Genomic DNA, 14,252 nt, shown 5'->3' with positions numbered 1-14,252 from the left:
AGATACTCAGCTTTTGCCCAAGCACTACCTGATTTTTTACTGTTCAGATTTTTAGGTTATAATCTGTGCAGCTACTTAGGGTCAGCCTGATAGTCTTTGATTGTACAAGTACTATTTGATTTATACTGGAGCATATTGGTCTAGGTTACAACTGCTTTTTTTTAGTACATTACTATAACACTGTGCTGCAGGGTTTAGTAGTTTGGTACTGTTGCTCATTTTACTGCATATTCAGACTGTTCCTTAACGGCATTTTATTTTAATGTTGGTACCCATCTATAGTCATTAAGTTGTTTCTTCTTTTTCTTACAACTAAACAGTTTCTCCTCTCGTATTTTCTGTATGAACTCTGCTATCTCCCTCTGCTTTACCTAGTTCTCCACTCATCCTGATACTGATGCTTATATTTTTTCTCTTTTTTATTACAGTTAGCCATCCGCTACAGCAGCTAACCTGAACAGAGCCCCTTGTGTCCTTCAGGACTGAATACAAACCAGCTCCTCCAATCAAAAGAAAACAAGAAATACATCCATATACTGCTGTAAAGTGTATGTTCCCATTTTAGTCTCAGTGTTTACTATACAATTTTCACTTTATGGTTATATCTCTGCCTGATATAGTGGAGGCTCGCACACTAACGGGAGTGCTGGTACCCTGTACTGCCCCTCTCCTGCTCCACTTTTTCCCTTCTCTCTCAAAACTGGTACACTTTTCCAAGCTAAGTGACTGCCTTGTACACTAAATTAGTTTTGGCTTCATTTAAGCTCTGCCTACAGCCAGTCCCCAACAGCTTAAGTGCACCCTTCCCTGCCAGCACTTACCTTGGCAGGATACCTGACTAATAGTTTTCTGCAGGACTTTTCTCTCTTCATCGTGGGGAAACCCGCTCCATTCACCCTCACTTTGCTCAGGCTCACTCCCTATACTAAATCCAACAAATCTGATCTTCTTCTAATCAACTTCAACCTGTGAAGTATACTTAATAAATGTCATGATTTCCAGGCTGCTATTTCTTTCTACTCCCCAGTAGTGGCAGCTGGTTACTTCAAATCAAAAGGGGGCTGCAGGACACAGCTGAAGGGGTGGGGTCAATGGAAATAGGTGTGGCCAACTAGAAAGGGGAGTGGCTATGCTCAAAACCACAATAACTGTAACTTCAATTAAATATGCTGCCCTGGGTGCCAAACCATCATTATGAGAGCCCAATCAAGACAAAATTAAGTGTAGAAGAAAAAAATATTTCAGTCCATTGGCTGCATGACAGCTTACTTAATATCTAGATGGAAACAAAAAGGTTGTGAGGCATGAAAAAATAAATAACTTTTTAAATACATTACTGGAATTCCAGTCAAAATCAAGTATAAGAAAAACAAGCAGCACTCAACTCAAACCACTTCTCCTTGCACTCCAGTTCTAATTATAATTTATATTCAGCTTTATTAAAGACCAAGTAACATGCTGAAAGTAGCAATCTCTGTGATACCCCCACTTGTAAAAATGTTCCTTATCCAAAAAAGACCTGCTGCCTGACAACGACTATCTACTTGGAAAACATGATCAAAGTAAAAAATGAAAAGCAAACAAGAAACAAGCGCAACATACATTGCTTAAAGGATTACTGCACAGGATATGGACCAAGCATGATAGATTGGCATTCTGTTTAGTTTCAGGGGCGGCTAGTGCTATAGGACTGCAGGACTGCAGCCCCCCCACCTGTCAAAATAAATTGTACCCACTGTCCTGTAAAAGTAAATTGTACCACTGTAGAAAATAAAATAATAAACAAAAATTCATGAGTCCCGGAACAGGTCTCCAAGCATGCATGCTTAGTTCGTGACTGCTGTATTAGGCACTCCAGAACTCCACGCACACATGCGTGCTTAGTTCCTACACTCCCGACTGCTCTGTTAGGCAGTCTGGATAGAGAAGGAAGGGAACTCTGCCCTGCCAGCCCAGAAGTCTGTGCGGTGATGACAGCACAGACTGGAAGACAACTGGACTGCATCGTCCGCAGGCTGGAGGTGCCAGCCTACTCACATCTCGCGGGGAAACCCAGGACAGCCTGCGCAGGCTGCTATGGAGGACATAGCTGCCATGGAGGATCGGGCTGCTTGCAGGGACAGAATCAGGCTGCTACGGATGACTTAATAGCTGGAGGATCGGATCTGCTGGATGGAGGTAGGGTGTGTGTGTGTGTGTGTGTGTGTGTGTGTGTGTGTGTGTGTGTGTGTGTGTGTGTGTGTGTGTGTGTGTGTGTGTGTGTGTGTGTGTGTGTGTGTGTGTGTGTGTGTGTGTGTGTGTGTGCGTGTGTGTATTTTATAAACAAGTTGTTTAGAATCATGTAGAATCATTATGACACCCCAGGGTCAGCCAAGTTCAAACATATTTTTAGGTTTTTAGTATCATGTGGAAATATTAGGCAAGTACAACTATTTTATGGGATGTTAAACTTCAGCTGAAGTCAAAACAGGTCTTGTAGTTATCAAATATTCCTGCCGGGAGACTTTATGACAGCTCACATGAAGTTACATGGTAGTAGGTTTAACCTCAACATTGATTTCAGTGGTTAACTAGTGTCAAGTAGTTCCGGACAAAAGTGTTAAATTGTGCAGATTGTTTTATAATAAAGTCAACTTTCAATGGAAAATTTGCCTTGACTCTTGTCTGTGGCATATATGATTATGTAAGGATTTGTCAAATCCTCATATAATCACATTATAGTTCATTGTAAAAATACACTGACTGCATATTTAATTGAAATACCATGAAAATTCATAATGCTTTTACTCCCCCACCCCCACGTGGAGGCTTTGCCCTCACACCCACAACTAGGAAATAGTCTACAGTTAGGAAAAGGAGAAACTTCCTTAACTCCACTGTGAAGCATGGACTTAAACACATAGAATGCAGAAAGATTGTATGCTTACTTGCAATTAAATAAAAGTTTGTTGCAAGTTTGCACACATACGCACAATCTAGCCTGCAGTAGCAATCAACACTGAAAAGAGCAATGACAAAACATTGATCACTTGGGTAATTACTTCGTATTGGTATGTAGGGGAAGAAGCCCACACACCCTATCACTCAAATGCACTAATTCCACAACTGCTGTACCTCGGAGAAAGAAGAATTCTCCTGTAAAATGCCATCTTGATCTATACAGGGGAAATCACAATAGTTACAGTGCTGTGGTCAAACTTTAGAGGGGTTCCTATTGCAAATGCAGGGACTGAAAGTTTGCTCCTAGGAAGTGTTAAAATTTTAGCCCAATTAAGGGAAAATATCTTAAAGTTCCAAGTTGCTATATCTCAAAAACTGCACTTTGGATAAGGTACAGTGATCTTGAAATTAATATATATAAGTAGCAGGGGTGTGGGTGGGTGCAGTTCAACACATTTGTGAGGTGCAGGGGGATTACCCATGATTAAAAGATACATTTTTATTGTGTAATAGCAACTTTTACAGCTCACTATTACTTCATAGTTTAAGAACATGCATTAAGTGTCAAGTCTTGAATTCCCAACTGGGCACCTACTCTAGAATTCAGTTCTGTAGAGCATCACATTTCTGCCTTTTACACTGCATGCATTTAAGCAGCAGAAATGTGGATGGGTGCAGATCCTCGCACTGGGGAGTTTGGCCTGTATAAAACACTTTTAGTATTGATCATTGCCACTTGTTAAAACTTACTGTACTTTATATCTTTGTGTGATAGTTCCTGTTTAATCCCTTTTAATGAATTTCATTATTTTTGTACACTGTCCTTTCTTTTGAGTTTGTTTACACTGTGTTATATTTTACAGCTACTATTTAGTGGAAGTTTTCTCCCTCGATTCACCACTGAAAATGAGCAATATAACCCAGTTGGACTTTCCACAGTAAATAAAAGCAAGTAAATAATTAAATATACTAACACAAATTTATATATAATATAAAGACATGTACATACACAATCACACACACACGCTTGTGTGCACATTGAACTACTTTAGAAGCCTGCTGTTTGGGACAATAATATTAGAGTAACAGCTGAGAGTACTATGGGCCAGGTGCACAAATTAACAAGGTATGTGTTGTAAGACCTCTTCTGCTGTTAGGATAGTAATGTGTTGTACAAATATAGCCCAGGATGGAGTATAAACTTTTTTTCTCTTCTGGCTAACAAAGACAACAGTAAAAGATGCTGCCCTTCAAGAGAATTACACGAGTACACCCCACGTGATGTGCTCAGACACAGACACATTCTGTCATACTATTGCCAGAGACAGACAGGTAGCACTTTGCCTTCTGAATGTACCTTGCACCCACAGCGTTACATTTAATTGACTGTACAGTAGATGAGATTTAAACTTTGTGTGTACAGTTTCCAATGCTGATCCCACAGCTTCTTATTCCCCATAGGAAGGTACTGACAGTGTGATTTCTATTTGCATACTGACAGTAATTGTTTGTGGGCTTTTCTCTTTCAGTCCATAGTTGTGTGATTACAGTATATTTAAATAAGGAGGTATGGGACTACAACAGGGACTTGTCCTGTCAAAGAAATGCTATTTTTTGTGGGTTTCATCCAGCTGAAACATCTTTGATGTGTTTCACCAGTTTGAAACTTTAGAAAATTTAAACTTGACAAAACATAGTGTGATGCAATGCACCATGGTATCTTTTATTAAGCTAACAGTTAAGGAGGTCATCCCAGAAATGCAGTTGTGCTGTAGGACAGCTTGGGCAGGTTAAATGATGGATTTTGTTAAGGAAATGAATAAAGGGTAAAAAATAAATAAATTGTGTTATACAGCTGTGTACCTGAGAGTTAACCATCATTATAAATGGCATGCTGGGTAGGAATTTATTTTTCATTAATAAACTTGCTGCCTTTACTCTGTAAAGGTGCTTTATCAAACCTAACCGTTTGTTAGCACATGAACAAACATTGTCCTACATTTGCTGTGCAGATGAGCTGTGCAGACATGAAAGTTAAGATACACTGCCTTTTTTTCTGTGCTTCTGCACTTTTCTGTGCTTTTTGGATACAAAATGTTTTTACAAGTGGGGGTATCACAGAGATTGTTACTTTCAGCATGTTACTTGCTACTTTAATAAAGCTGAATATAAATTATAATTAGAACTGCAGTGCAAGGAGGAGTGGTTTGAGTTGAGTGCTGCTTGTTTTTCTTATACTTGATTTTGACTGGCATTCCAGTAATGTATTTAAAAAGTAATTTATTTTTTCATGCCTCACAACCTTTTTGTTTCCATCTAGATATTAAGTAAGCTGTCATGCAGCCAATGCATTGACATATTTTTTTTCTTCTACACTTCATTTTGTCTTGATTGGACTCTCATAATGACAGTTTGGCACCCAGGGCAGCGCATTTAATTAAAGTTACAGTTTTTGTGGTTTTGAGCATAGCCCCTCCCCTTTCTAGTTGGCCACACCCCTTCCCATTAACCCCACCCATTCAGCTGTCTCCTGCAGCCCCCCTTTGATTTGAAGTCATCAGCCGCCACTGTTTAGTTTGCAGGTAAAGCCTGTAATGAGCTTCTTAAAATAATGTAATCCTGTCCTTTATTACAAATACTGTCATATTCATTTCAATACCCAAGGCTTATACGTTATCTAGTTATGTAAGTATTCTCTACATGGCAACAGCAGAAAGGCTTTCAATGTTGGCAATTCTTTAACAGTATGCTTATTAAAACTTACTTGTATCTTACAATCTCAGACAAGCTTACCTGATGGTCATTAAAGCATTGCTACTTAAACACAGAGCAACAGGCACTTTCTAAATAATAATAAGCATAAATCAACAGCATAAAAATATGACAGAAACCAGAACATTCTGCAAAATCAAAGACAGATGAAAAGTCACTGTAGTACTTGTGTCTACCTTGGATGGGGGGATAGTCTGCACATTTACACTGCATAACTGCTCCTTGCCTTGCTTGGACACATCCAGAGTCACTACATGGGGGAGTGGGGTACAACAAGTTTGTCACAATTTGAAATTTCTGTGGCTGACTGTGATCGCCCTGACACATTTGTCATACCTCTCAACCTCAGAGCAAAAAATCTGGACAAACCCATACATAGCAGTGGGACAAAGGCCCAAAAATAAGGACAATTTTTAAATATTGCTCTTATAAACTTAGAAAGATAATAGAATGTCTGAGGAAGCTGAGGTACCCCCCGCTAAAAGCTTTACTCTTTTTTTTGTTCCATTAAATTTTTTTTTTTTTGAGACGCGCTTGTGAGATTTCTTTTTTGAACTTTTTTTTGCTGCTGCATCTTGATAGACAACCGACAACCGTTTATTGCTGCTATAAAGATAATGGAATAGTAGGTCTTGCATTAGTATGAATTTTTTGAAGGGTATGAAATCTGAAACTGAAATGTCTGTCATTATTTTCTACCTTCAGTCTTTAATGATTTGCCACTAATTTGCCAAAAAAACACAATTTTATGAAAAATGGACCAAAAATGTGATGCAAAAATATAAAATAGCCACACACAATACAGCTAGGAACCTGTCAAAGAAGGGACACTTTTTAATATTAGTACTGCTAATTTGAGCAGCTGACAAAATAAAAGAATCTATATGCATTTCTGAAATAAAAGTAATCTATAACTTATTATTACGGTTATTTATTAATTGTAAACCCTCCATGTTTTCTTCCAAAATTGCCATTTTGCGGAGGGATTATTAGGGGAAGAGCAACATTTTGAGCCAAAATCGGGGACAGTTGAGAGGTTTGGATATGCCTAATTCTATAAAGCAATTTATTTGCACGTACCTCTCAACCTGTTAATGGAGGAAATCTGGACAAGGCCAAATATATTGGGGGAACATATAAACAGTACTAAAAATTGCTCTTGTATAAACCGAGACAGTTGATAGAATAACAGGTGTTGCTTTAGCATGCATTTTTCTGAAGGTTATGAAGTCTGAAACTCAGTGTCTGTCATTATTTAGTGACTTAATTCCTAAATGATTTGACAGAAAACCACAAATTTTATGAGGAACAAACCAAAAATAAGAAGCAAAAATCTATTAATTCTGCAAAAATCTGGACAGTTGAGAGGTATAGTTCAGCTGGGGCTGTCTTTGAGTTTGCTGCCCTTCCCTCCTCACAAAATCATGGTCGAATGGAGCTTCCCCCCCTACAGCCATTCCAATGAACCATTACTTGACTATTTCACCCCATTTACCATAAACACTAATGTGCATACTGCTTTACTTCTGCGATGATTTGGACTTCATTTGAAAGTTTTATTTTGCATTTTACAGCACAAACACTAATATATATCATATCTGCTAAACAAAGCAATGCAGTCTCACAATGAAAACAGACTTAGCATTAAAACTTTATTGCCCTTGAAAACTCACAAACCCACATTCAAAAAAATACATTTTGCCAGTGGCAGATAAAGATTAACTTTGGGTTTGGGCTGTTTTCAAATCACAGGCCCCTTGCACATGAAACATTACACATGCTCTTTCATACACCTTCCTGATTGTATTACATTATATTCCTTGTACAATACAGTACAGTTTTAGAGAGTTTTTTAAATTTATTGTTTTGAAATGTTTTCAGTAAGCAATGAAACAAAATGCATGCACCAGTAATGACCAAACTGCCCATTTCAGAACATTTCCATCATAAAAATCTACTCAAACTTCTACAGTCGACTACTATCAGTACATATGCACAATCTCTGAAGAAGTAAAAGTCATCTAAATAATTCCACATTAAAGAGATCTGTAACTAATGAAGAGGTTGCTGCTAGAAAACAACTTTGTATTTCATTGTTTCATCTACAAATAAAGTGCCTGTTGCCCTTGAGGAATAAATTGCCTATCTTACACTAAAAAATGATAAGCTAGCAATATCGCAATAGGGAATGGATAGCAAACTGATAACAGGTTCATAGTTACTAGGTATCTTCGCCAAAAAGGAGTGCAGCATCCACCCCCTTTGCAACACAGTACAGTATCAACAGTGCATCTATTTACTGTGGGAGTAGAACCCACAGCCTTCTGCATCAAAAGGAATTATACTACCTGTTGTGCTATTAACAATGCAAGCGGACTCAGCATAAGCAGCTCTAAACTTTTGCTCCCCTGCAGCTCTCAGCTCCTTGTAAAATCTATTCACTCAGCTGTATCTCTGAACTTTGCAGCACAAAGAAATCTGGAAAAAGCCAAAGTTTATTGGGGGGGGGCAAAAGCCCAAAACCAGGGACACATTTTAAACATTGCTTGTATAATGTTGGAAAGTTGCTAGAATAAAATGCTGAGTTACCACCATACATTTCACTGCTAAGCCTTAAACCCAAAACAGTCAAAGCAACATATCACTATGCCAAATCAGCTGCTTTGTGAAAGAGGAAGACAAATTTAAATGGCTACAATTTAGTGAATTACTTTCTCACTATAGCTCTCAACCTCTTAGCAAAAATCACCCGGACAAAGCCAGTAATGGGGGAATACAGCCCCCAAACATATTCAGTGAATTCAGTTCTTGCCATAGCTCTCAACCTTAGCACAAAAAACCAGGACAAAGCCAATAATGGGGGAATACAGTCCCAAAAATAGGGACATATTTCAAATATCCATCTTATACACTTAGAAAACTGCTAGAATAAAAGCTTTTGCGTTACCATGCACTTTCTGAAGAATATGAAGTCTGATAATCAAATGAGTGTCATTTATAACATTTGTTAACTAGGAAAGTCTGACTTGGAACAAAAGCTAATTTTTTAGCAGAGGCCCAGGGAGAAACACTCCAGACAGCCACATGTCTTTGTAAGATAGGAAACACCAGAGGAAACCCACACAAGTGCAGGGAGAGCATGCAGACTCCACACAGAAGGTAAGATACCCCAGCCAAGATTCAAACCAGAGCACCTGTAGTTGTCAGGCAACAATGTACTACTGACTTTACAAGGACACAAAAATACAGAAACCACAGATTTTATGAGGAAAAAATCTTCATTTTTTTTTTTACAAATGATGGTGGGTAGGGAATTCAGGCTTTTGCCACCTGGGCCCAAGGTACGGGGTTCAAGCCTGTTCTTTACCCACCACCATATAGCACTTGGGGCATTACACACACACACACACACACACACACACACACACACACACACACACACACACACACACACACACACACACACACACACTATAACTTCTAATGTACACATACCTGCAGTAATCATCTTGGCCGTCTCTGTAGCAGCATCTGAGTATAGGCTGTCCCCCTCCATTCATGAACTGCACCAGCCAGCAAAAATAAACATACACACCCAGGCAGAGAGTAAACTACAATAAGCAAGCCATAGCAGCTGAGTATCGGCTGTCTCTGTTTGCGTTCACGAACGCACAGCTTCCACAGCAGCAGGCTGTCCCCCTCTGTTCACGAACTGCACCAGCTTCTAAATATAAAATAAAATACACAAACTGCACCAGCTTCTAAATCTAAAATAAAAACACCCAGGCAGAGAGTAAACTGCAACAATCCACAGCTGTTTGCACACCCAGAGAATAATCCACAGCAGCAGCTGAGTATCAGCTGTCTCTGTTTGCACTGGAATGCTCACTTCCAGTTTCCTGTGTTCTGTTTGAATGTACCAAGACTGCTGACCTTGCAGTCTGATCACCTTCCAGTCTACGCGGTTAGCACTGCATAGACTTCTGGAGCATCAGCAGTCTGCTGCCTTTTTCCTGAATCCAGACTGGGTAAGGCAGCAGTCCAGATTCACTTTCCATGTGCAGGTTAGGAGGATTTGGATTGTACCATTGTGGTTCACAGCTGAGGGAGTGCTGCAGTCCTGCAGTCTGATAGCACGAGCCGCTACTGCTCCCCAGACATTGTTATTGTAACTGAAACCTGGCTCAAGCCACATATTAAAGATCAAGAAATCTTATCCACTGGCTGTAACATCATCCACTTTGACAGAACTAAAAAACATGGTGGAGGGGTAGCTATCTTTCCACATACACCCTTAAATTGGAACAAATAAACTGTACCCCTCCGGACCTCCCCAACTTAGAACTTATAGCAACCCGCCTTAAAGTAAACTCCCACAAAACACTAACCATTCAAGCTACTTACCTCCCCCCAGGAAACAACTTAACCATAATAGAAAACCTCCTGTACTGGATATCTGCTAACTTCTCCCAGAAAAGTGTTGTCCTTGGTGACTTCAACTTAGACTGGCTTACATGCTTATCTGAAAATCCCTCTAATTTTATAAACCTCTATAATTTCACCCAAACTATACAGTCCCCTACCTGCACTGACAAACATTCTAACAAACAATCCATCCTAGATTGGATTCTTATAAATAATTCTACTGCAAACTACTCTGTGGGCTGCCTTTCAGACACCCTTAGCGACCATGCACCAACCTTCATCCTCATAAAGAAACTTCACCTTTCCAAGAATAACAACTTCAAACTCATTTGCAATGAAAATAACTTCTCTGCCCTCTATTCAACTCCCTTCTCCAGCATTATGACTGGAACCCTCTAAAAACCATTCAACTCGATCTTGCAGTCCAATATTTCAGTGATGCTTTCCTGAATATATTAGCTGGCTTAGGTCCCATCAGGAAATTCTGCACTAAAGCCAAACATCTACCATGGTTATCAGGAAACTTCAAAACATTACTAAAACAACGAGATAAAGCCAAGCGACCTACCACCAAACTAAAAATGCAACAGACCTTCTAGAATTTAAGCAACTACTGAATTAAGCCAGAAAACAGATTTTACTAGACAAAATTTCTTCCTTAACTTGCAGCAGAAGCATACACATAACCCAGCAAAATTCTGGCAAAGCATTAACCACCTCCTAAAGACCAGCAAATCTGCAACCCCACCCCAACCATCTCAAACATCTCAGATAGTCTAGCCTCTCAATTCAACTCACATTTCATCAACTCCATAACATCCCTCTTACAAATTAACCCCAATGTACCACTGTCCATCCAAAATTCCTCCAATCCCCCCATCTCTTTCTCCTTATCACCAATCCAGACTAGTCACATTAAAATACTTCTTACAAAACTTAAGCCCTCTTCCCATGCTGCCGACCTTCTCCCAAATGAATTCTTAAAGGTAGCTGCTCCTTCTATCTGCTATCCTATCTCCATTCTTATTAATCATTCTATTGCAGAAATGTATGTCCCTATCATCTGGAAAATCTCACATATCATACCACTCCACAAATATGGCCCATCCATTGAGCTCTCTAACTACCGCCCCATCGCTCTCCTTTCACCCCTTGCAAAAATTTTGGAAAACTGCATCCACCATCAGCTACTTTCTAACAACATGCTATCCACAACTCAGCATGGATTCAGACCCAAATACAGCACCACCACTGCTCTGATCAGCTTCACCAACACAGTAAACCTCCTTAAAAACAAAGGCCTCTTATTCTCTTCAGTCTTTTTAGACATGTCAAAAGCATTTGACACTGTCTGCCATCAAAAACTCCTTAACAAACTTGGCTCTTACAACTTAAGACCTTCACCACTACACTGTTTCCACAGTTACCTCTCCAACAGACAACAAGCCACCAAATGGAATAACACCCTCTCACCCCTTCAGCCTATCTCTGTAGGACTTCCACAAGGCTCCATTTTAGGACCCCTACTTTTCACCATTTTCACTAATGACCTCCGCTCTGCCACTAAGCATGCCACCTTAGCCAAGTACGCAGATGATGCCACCCTCATCTGCTCTGCTTTCACCATCCCCAAACCTCAGCACAAAACACAAAAATCCCAACTAGACATAGAAACCTACCTAGCTGAAAACAAACTCATCCTCAACCCAAATAAAACAAAGCTCATACTCTTCACCAAAAACAAGTTCGCGAACAGTAACCTTCCACTCACCATCTATTCCTCTAACCAAACTTTAATCAAACCGGTAGAACAGACCAAACTCCTTGGCGTCATAATCAACAATCAATTAAAACTTGAGAAAAACATAGCAATGACTATAAAAAAATCCATATAAAATTAGGTCAACTCTATAGAGCTAAACCCTATCTTACCAACACATCCAGACAAACCACTGCCAAGTCATTTCTTTTCTCCACCCTCCTTTACTCCTCACAAATCTTTGCTAACTTACACACGACTGATCTAAATCTTCTTGAGTCATGCTATAATAAAATAGCCAAATTTGCAGCCAACATTCCCTATAAGAATCACCACTGCCTAGCTCTAAAAAACTCAACTGGATGGAGCTACCTAATCTACTTCAATTCAAACAACTCATCATTGCCCATACTATTCTAACCAAACCAGATAACTGCCTTGACCTAAAAGACCTAGTTCAAGCTAAAAATAACATCAGAGACCTTTGATCCTCTGACAAACTCCTGCTAAAAGTTACCAAATTTCTAAACAGTTTCAGCGACTCACTGTACTCTAGCAAAATATCCAAGTCTTGGAACCTATTACCTCAGCATATCCTCAGTCTATATATGACCTCCAAATTCAAACAAAGCTTCAGAGAACATCTGTCCAATCACTGGCTCTGTCAAAACAGAATTGCAGCAGATAGTAAAGACAACCACAAGGCCTTCTATAGTTATGAGAAGAATCTCCACGGCAATTTGCTCTGAGCTACTGCACAATGGTACCTCCTATACCGAGCCAACAGATATTGCCAATATACTGGCCGACAGATTCAGTGCCAACTTTACCCCTCTCCCCAAAGGACCAATCACAATACCAGTAGATTATCAGGCACCCAGTATTACTGCTGCACAGGTTAAAACAGCACTGTCCAAGGCCAAGAATACAGCTTCTATGGGACCTGACAATATCCCTAGCTGTGTTCTATATGAACTACAGAGTCAACTGGCACCTCACTTGTGTGCCCTGTTCAATCACAGCCTCAACTCAGGCTTTGTCCCTACTGAATGGTGCACTGCTACAGTCATCCCTCTCCACAAAGGAGGTGCGACTACAGACCCTGGGAACTATTGCCTCATTAGCCTGACGAGTCTGATTTGCAAAGCTATGGAACGCATCATCATCATCATGGACCTAATAAACAAGGATATAGGGAATCTCCAAACTCTGGATCCCACACAGTTTGGTTTTGTGAAGGGATGCTCATGCCTGCTCAACCTGGTTGACTTCTTTGAGTCAGTCACCAGAGCTGTGGATGAAGGCAAGGTGGATCATACAGCCCACCTTGATCTGGTCAATGCCTTTGATTCCATTCCCCACTCAGGAATCATAGAAAAACTCACTATGCTAGGCATCAACCCCTATATCACTAGGTGGATTGCAAACTGGCTCACAGATAGAACCCACAGTGTGAAAGTAGTTGTCTCCAAGTCAGTCTGCCAACCAGTCATGAGTGGAGTCCCACAGGGTTTGGTTCTGGGCCCTCTCCTGTTTGGTATCTACTTCACTGAAGTCCAAGCCAACACGAAGGGACTCTGGCTGACAAAATTCACAGATGATTGCAGGTTGGGAGCTAATATTAACTCCCCAAGTGATGCTGACATCCTACAGAAAGGCCACACTGAGACCAATGACTGCTGTCAGAACCATGGCCTTAAGCTAAATGCCAAAAAATGTGTTGTCATCCCCTTTGAGAAAACCCCAGTTCCTATGAATTACCATATTGATGGTAGTCCTCTAAACACAGAAGGCATTATAAGAGTTCTGGGAACACAGGTTGACAGCAACTTCTCTTTTGACCACCACATTGCCACTGTGGTCAGAAAGTCCTTCTATGTGGCACATCTCATTACTTATTATTTTGCATCCAGGAAGAAAGAGGTCATTGTCTCCCTCTACTCTTCCCTGTACTTCACTAGACACCTGCAACAACTGGAGAGGCCACATAAGTACCTCACAAAGAGGATCCTAGGCCTTAAACAGTTGTACTATATGGACAGACTCAAAAAACTCCCAACTATTCTCTATCTCATATCGCCTACTTAGAGGCGATCTCTGCTTGACTTACAAATCCATGTCTGACCCAGCTCTGTTAGAAATGCTACATCTAAAGAAATCCCAATCCCTCCGCAACACACACTCCAGAGACCTCAACCTCATTACCACAATCAACAGAACATGCTGGATGGACAGGTTCACAACCCAGAGACTCCCCATGCTATGGAATAGACTTTCCACATGTCAAGCAGAGCACCTCACTGGCCCTCTTCAAGAGAAATCTTGATGAGTGGATGGGAAATAGAAAATTCCCCCT

Source organism: Protopterus annectens, chromosome 6.part0 (genome assembly GCF_019279795.1).
Source record: "Protopterus annectens isolate FY-2018-M chromosome 6.part0, PAN1.0, whole genome shotgun sequence".
NCBI classification, from domain to species: domain Eukaryota; kingdom Metazoa; phylum Chordata; order Ceratodontiformes; family Protopteridae; genus Protopterus; species Protopterus annectens.
Note: the sequence above shows the minus strand (reverse complement) of the source record.